Here is a 6,613-nt window from a genome sequence, read left to right as displayed (position 1 = left end):
TGAGAAGAATGTCCCGACTAATTGCGAAAGATTTCGGACGAGTGTTTCTCGATCGACTCGTACACGGTGTTTTCAACGCTTTTGTAGACGCGTCGTGTCCGGTTTTTTTTTTTTTTCTTCGGAGATTCGAATTCAGTTCTTTATTTTCCTGAAACCCTCGAAAAACACGTTTTGAAAATTTTCGAATCGAAATACGACCAACATGGACGCTATATAGACTTTGTGGTACGTGCGTCGAGCATGGTCGTCGAGGACCCGTTTCGATTTAATTAGAGGCCATTATCCGTAATTTATCGCAACTATACGCCTCGTTACCGGGAATTCTTCTTCCAACTGTAAAATTGTTTCCTGTCGCCAAATTAATTTACCGGATACTCCTTTTATAGAGATTAGCCAGTTTCGAAGCTCGTCTCGTGTGTCGATTTCAATCTGTTCGAGGTCGTTAAAGTTTTTGTTTCCGAAAAGTTGTCCTCCAGCCGTTGGAATAATAAATTCTAGGGGTTTTCGCGCGTCGAACATCGAGTATATCTAATGTTCGTTTTTGTACGAACGATGTCCAACGTTTTAAACGAAATAATATGCGCGTGTTCGTTGTTTACATCGGAATGGTGATTCGAAAACAATTCAGCGATACGTGTTCATTGGCTACAAGAACATTTTCACGTGTTGCGCGACCGCTCTTCGGATCTGAAGACTTGTTTGTAATTCAAAAGGGGCAAAAATAAAAATATGCGAACGAAAAGATGGAACTGTTTCGTTCGATTTCGTATCGACTACCGAAAGAAAGAGACGGACAAATGTTTCGAGTAACGAATAGAAAGAATTTTCAATCCCCGGTTCGTTGAATAAAAATTAAATTTTGAATCGCACGGAACACAAACAAAATTTATCCGATCGAGTAAACGTTACCAGTGGATCGTTATATTTACTTTTGTTCGCGTAAAATTACACCCACGTAGGTTTAAATATTTCCAAAGGAGACGAACTTGCGATTGAGGTATTCAAAGGTATGTTCCATTCTTGCAATGTTTGCTCAACGCGTGTATAAAATGTTATCAAATCGAACAAACGTTCCGAGTAGATCGCTACAAATGCCCTTCGAGTGAAATTCTACCCACGGAGGGGGTGTCCGAATATACAAGAAATCCACAAACCCCCAAGATTCTACGCTCACAATGTTGCTCGTCGCATAAATAAAACTCCGCGAAACGTTCGATCGGTACAATAAACGTCGCGAGTAGATCGTTATGAATGTCCTTCGTGTAAAATTCTACCCGTGGAGTACTAAATATGTTTCCAGAGGAGCGTTGGAACTCGCGACTCGAGCTAGGGCCCGTGTCTTACGTTTGTAATGCTGTTCAACGCAGAACTAAAACTCCATCGAATCCAATAAACGTCCCGAGTAGATCGCTACAAATGTCCTTCGAGTAAAACTCTGGCCACGGAAGACTAAATATATTTCCAAAGGGGCGACGGAACTCGCGACTCGAGCTCCTACATCCTACGCTTACAATGTTCCTTAACGCACAAATAACACAGTTAAATGCCCGGAGCCACGGCTAAACGACCCGATAGAAAAGCCAACCGGGGTCCCCGTTACGCGGTCGAGAGAAAACCTCGTGCACCTCGTTGCATGCCGGTGCGCGTCGGTGCACCGACCAAGTGTCCCGCGCGGCGCTCGCTTGGTCCCCGTAAGAAGAAAAAAGAAGGAACAGCCGGCCGGAGATCTGCGTAAACGCGGAATGGTCACAGACGAAACGCGGCGTGGAACACATCGAGTGTGGATAAAGAGATACGTAGGAAAGGACGCGCGTTCCGCTTTATCAGCGCGCACGGCATACCGCGGCGTGTTTCCATTAATTCGCGTCGCGGGGCAAACTCGTGCCGTTGGAATGCCCGTTGAAGCCGAGGAGAGAAGTCGTTAGGCTGCGTGCCGTTCGGCCGGGCAACCGGTTTTCCCATCGGTGATTCGTCGTTAATTCGCCGATGGAGAGTAAGTAATCGCACGCGTACCAACGACCACCTCGAGTGTGTTACACGGTTACGTTCGCGCCGCGCCTACCTCGGGGTTGTTCCGATTTTCCTCGCCGATAAGCTCCGTGTGCCCCGAGAAAAACCGAGAAATTCCTTTTACCCTTTTCGGAGAGGATCGTCGCCTCCTCGCGCGCCTCAACGGGACGCGAGGTAATTTCTTTCCATTTTTCGTTTTCATTTCTTTCACCCGGTGTCCGTTGCGTCTTTATCGAGTGAACACCGTACCGTTCGCTCCAGTGGGAAACTAATTTCGCTACAACCGGCTGACCGACGAACCGATTCTCGATGAAACTTTGTACGGTGCGGGGGGTTTTGTTTTTTTTTATCGTTCGGCCGTGTCGAGCGAAACTTTCACGAGAATGTTTTTCTTGCGACTTTTGGGTCGACGTTTCGGGGATAATTTGCGAACGAACGCGACGTTGAACGAATATTCGACGAGAAGGATGCTCCTTCCGATTTTGAGTCCGTTTCGGAGACGATTTGCGGGGAAAATGTGTTTAAAAACGACGACGCGATAAGATCGACGTTAGCGTTATTTGTGTATGCGTCGCGCGGCGGTAGATGTGTTAATCGCTTAACTGCCACGCCCGAGTTAACTCGGGCTATATTTAAATATTTTAAAAGCGAAATGATCGATAAGGTTGTTTCGCTGTTTTAAATAGACAGCGTATTCACAATGTAAAACGATTTAAATTCATGATCGTTTCTATACAGTATTCAAGTTACGGACTGAGCGGTACTCAAGTTACTATGCACAGTATATCGAGTACGCAATTAGAATATATTTTCATAAAAAGTCTCGATACACGGGATATCAGAAATTAAAACCGATAATATTATTAATTTTTATTCCATTCGATTCCGAAAGTCTCGATCTTGCTTCGTTGAATTTCGAAATCTCTTCGAGTCCTTTTGCTTTACACCGTTCGCTAAAAATTACTTTTGTCCGTGCTACAATATTTTCACCGTATAATTACATAGGAAAACCGATATCTCGTCCATTTGACCGCCTCTTTACTTTCACAGATATAATTCGTTTACAAATCTGTGAGGTAAATCAATTTTTTTCTGCCCCGTCTAAAGTCAAGGTTATCGACGTCGTTTCATCCATCCACTCTGTGCGTCATTAGTTGTCTTAGAACGTAACATTTTCCTCGGTAATAATTAAATTCAAGGTAATATAAGTAGACTGTACACGTACCAAATAAGTTCGCCAGCATAGAAGTAGAGGCTCCTTCTGTAAAGAAAAGAAGAATTTCGGTTACAGAATTGTAAGGTACCTTTGAAATTAGAAAATTTGATTCGCAACATCCAACTTAAAAAATATTCCGATCCACGTCAGAATTCTAAAATGTAATTAAACAAAGTATTGCTATCCACGACATTGGAATCAAATTGCATCACGAGCCATAATCCTCTACTTAGAAAATGTAACACGCAACCTGGGAATTAAAAGATATAGCGATCCGCGGCGTAAAAATGGAAAAATATTACGATCCGCGGGACCGAAATTAAAAAAACGTTGGTATCCGTGACGTTAAGGGTTCGCGTAAACCGACAAAGTGTCGGCCTATTTCAAGTATGTACCTTAAAATTTCAAGAAGCATCGTAAAACCCGAGAAGGTCACGCAACGGCCGAGTCACCGGGCGCGAGAAATGGAAAGCCGAATTTTCGCGTCGTCGTCGAAAAATTCCGTGACTCGTTTATCGGTGATCGGTACGAGGAAGGAAAGAAAAAAAAAAGAAAAAAAAAAGAAATTCAATCTATCGTCGAGTTTGCAGGTGGCACGGCGTGAGAACGTGCCAGTACGTAGAGCACGCGCTTATTAGTTCTCTCTCGAATTTTACGATAGTCCAAGGGACTTAAATACATGTTCACACTTTGCGGGGCCGCGCGAGTGTTTGGAAACCTAAACGTGCTTACGTGGAAACGATCGGACGTGCATGAACGGCGGTGCACACAAACGCCCCGGCCAAGTAAGCGGCCAGACGATGCGAAAGACACTCGCACATTATATGCACGCATGCGCGACGAACAAGCCGTATTATTATATTTTACTTCGCCCGACGCGGAAACCCCGGGATAATTTGCGCGAATGAGCCGCAATTATTTAAGGGTGTGCATACGTAAGAAGGGTGGCAAGTCGGCCGCCATAGGGGCAGCGTCATTTTAGCCACTCGCGTTACAGCCTCTATCGATTCGCGTCGCCTTCGTCGCCTTCGTCGCCTTCGTCGCCTTCGTCGCCATCGCGAAACCGGCTCGTTACCTTTTCCGGGAACTGCTTTTCGCTAACTAATAAACGCTCCTCCGATAACAATCGTTCGCGGGACACTGCCCCGCCGATGATTTCGAACAGGCTCCGCGAAACCGACCGGTAGAACGTCCGCGAGTTGAATGCACCTTCGACTTTTGTTACTTTATCGAGATTCTGGTCATTTCTTTTTTTTATCATTCTATTGCATCTATCGGGGAAATATTGCACGTTCAATGATCGTTTACACGGCGTTGCGTCACTGGGCGTTGATGATTTAGACTGGACTCCACGGAGGACTTACGTAGTTAAATGTTTCTTGGTTTTTTATTTTTCTTATCGTTTCAATAATTTTGTTGTTATTATTTCGATTTACCGAGCGAACATTTTGTATTTGACAATCGTGTGGTAATTGTTTACTCGACGATGGGTCACTTGGTAAACGTAGATGATTTTAATTAGTCTCTGGACAGAACGTTTCGAGTTAAATGTTTCTTGGTCTTTTATTTTTCTTATCGTTTTAATAATTTGGTTGTTATTATTTCGATTTACCGAGCGAGCACTGTGTATTTGACAATCGTGTGGTAATTGTTCACTCGACGATGGGTCACTTGGTAAATGTAGATGATTTTGAATATTAATTATTTTATAAATCTACAGCATTGTGGCAAAACAATTGTCATACTGTATTAAATAAATGTAACGCAAGTAGAAACTATCGATGCAAAAATAAAGAAAAGTAAAATTGAAAAAAGTTAATTCGAAGTTGATAGACTCGATAAAACAGTGCCACGAGTTTTCATCGAAAATGGGTCGACAGTTTTTAAAAGTACGATGCACAAATCGATCGACACAAAAAGAGTTAGAAACATCGAAGAAGTAAAATGATTAATTTCTTATTAGTAAGTAGTATTAACCTGTAACTGGAATGGCCGAATGACTTCCTTCACGAGACATTCCACAGTTCCTCGGTAAATATTGATATATTGTATCGTACAATATTACGGAGAAAATAAAACGAGGCGATGACGATTCCATTGACTTCGATAAAATGTTGAATGCACTGAAATTTGATCTCCGTAACGACGGCGTACACTTCTGTCGACGATTAGTATTGGTCGGTAAATTCTACTCCAAATACATACATCGTTGAAAACTAGTACCACTCGTGGTAATTTACAATTTAACTGCGCCTTGCAACGTCGAAAGGACGCGAACATTCAGCGAGAAAACTATTTCGATCGATGACGAATTAACTTTCTCTATGGCTTCTATCTCTCTTCTCTCCTCGTTAAACCATATTTTCCTTTCTCCGTCAATTGATCGAAAACAGTAAAAATTGCAACCGACCGTGCTGGTCCCTCTCGTCGAAGATCGTACGCAAATTGAATCCAAAATATACCCATAGAAGCACGTATATACATACATATACAACGACCCACAACTTTGTTCGCACGGAGCAACCGAATTTCTAAAACGTATCAAAAACCAGAAGAATTAAATACCAGATACGCGTTGTAAATACAAATAATACAAACTTAACGTTCACGTCGCTTTACACTTTGCTCTAACGAATCTACGCGATCGAATCTCCGTGTCACAGTATTCGTACGAGCCGTACGCGTACATTAATAATAATAATAAATTTCCAAAAGCGGAACCGTACATCGTAGCCACCGAGTTACGTGCGTCTTCCTGGCAAAGTTATCGACGAAAGTACGTGCACGTGTATCGTCCCGAAAAATTGCAGCCAACTCGAGGAACGAGTTCCCGATACCGTCGTAGCCGAACCTTGAAAATTACGCGCTCGGTATTTCTCTAGGACTTGGAAGGTTAAACGCCCGACGACACCAATTTACCGGCCACCGAAGAGAAAGCGTTCTTTATAGTTTCGATGGAGCGCAAACAAGGCTCCGGGTAGACCACGCGCCCGTGGAAATGCACCGCGGCGCTAGAAAGCACGAGGGCGTCGAAGGTGGTTGGAGTGGCTCGGGGGGTGATTATGAGCGAGTAAGTGCCGCCGTCCAGTTTTTACCCCCCCGCTGACCGTCCCTCTTCTCTATCGTGGCAACTACCCCCGCCACTTTTACCACGGCTCAACTAAACCCCAACGGATCAATACGCTAAAACATTGCCGCGTCGGGACGCCGGCGTGTAAAACCCGAAAGAAATAACAGTGGCTCGGTGTTTTCCTTCGGTCACCTCGTGACGCCCTATCGGCCGCCGTCGCACTAACGAACTTCCGCTGCCCGTTCCTCGGAGCCCCCTCGGCCCTCCACGAAACCCTTAGAGTCTGCTCGATAACGGAAATTTAGGCGGGAAGCTAT

General features: G+C 44.1%; 1 protein-coding gene across 1 annotated transcript in view; it reads right to left on the bottom strand.

Moving 5' to 3' along the window:
* Positions 1–3,261: 3,261 nt before the first annotated feature.
* Positions 3,262–6,613, bottom strand: part of LOC143147320 (uncharacterized) — a 122,677-nt gene continuing 119,325 nt past the window's right edge. Inside the window, exon 2 of the mRNA XM_076312469.1 lies at positions 3,262–3,271. The gene's annotated coding sequence lies outside the window, so the exon portion shown is untranslated. The remainder of the gene's footprint in view (positions 3,272–6,613) is intronic.

Source organism: Ptiloglossa arizonensis, chromosome 5 (genome assembly GCF_051014685.1).
Source record: "Ptiloglossa arizonensis isolate GNS036 chromosome 5, iyPtiAriz1_principal, whole genome shotgun sequence".
NCBI classification, from domain to species: Eukaryota; Metazoa; Arthropoda; class Insecta; order Hymenoptera; family Colletidae; genus Ptiloglossa; species Ptiloglossa arizonensis.
Note: the sequence above shows the minus strand (reverse complement) of the source record. Positions and strands in the feature narration are given on the sequence as shown.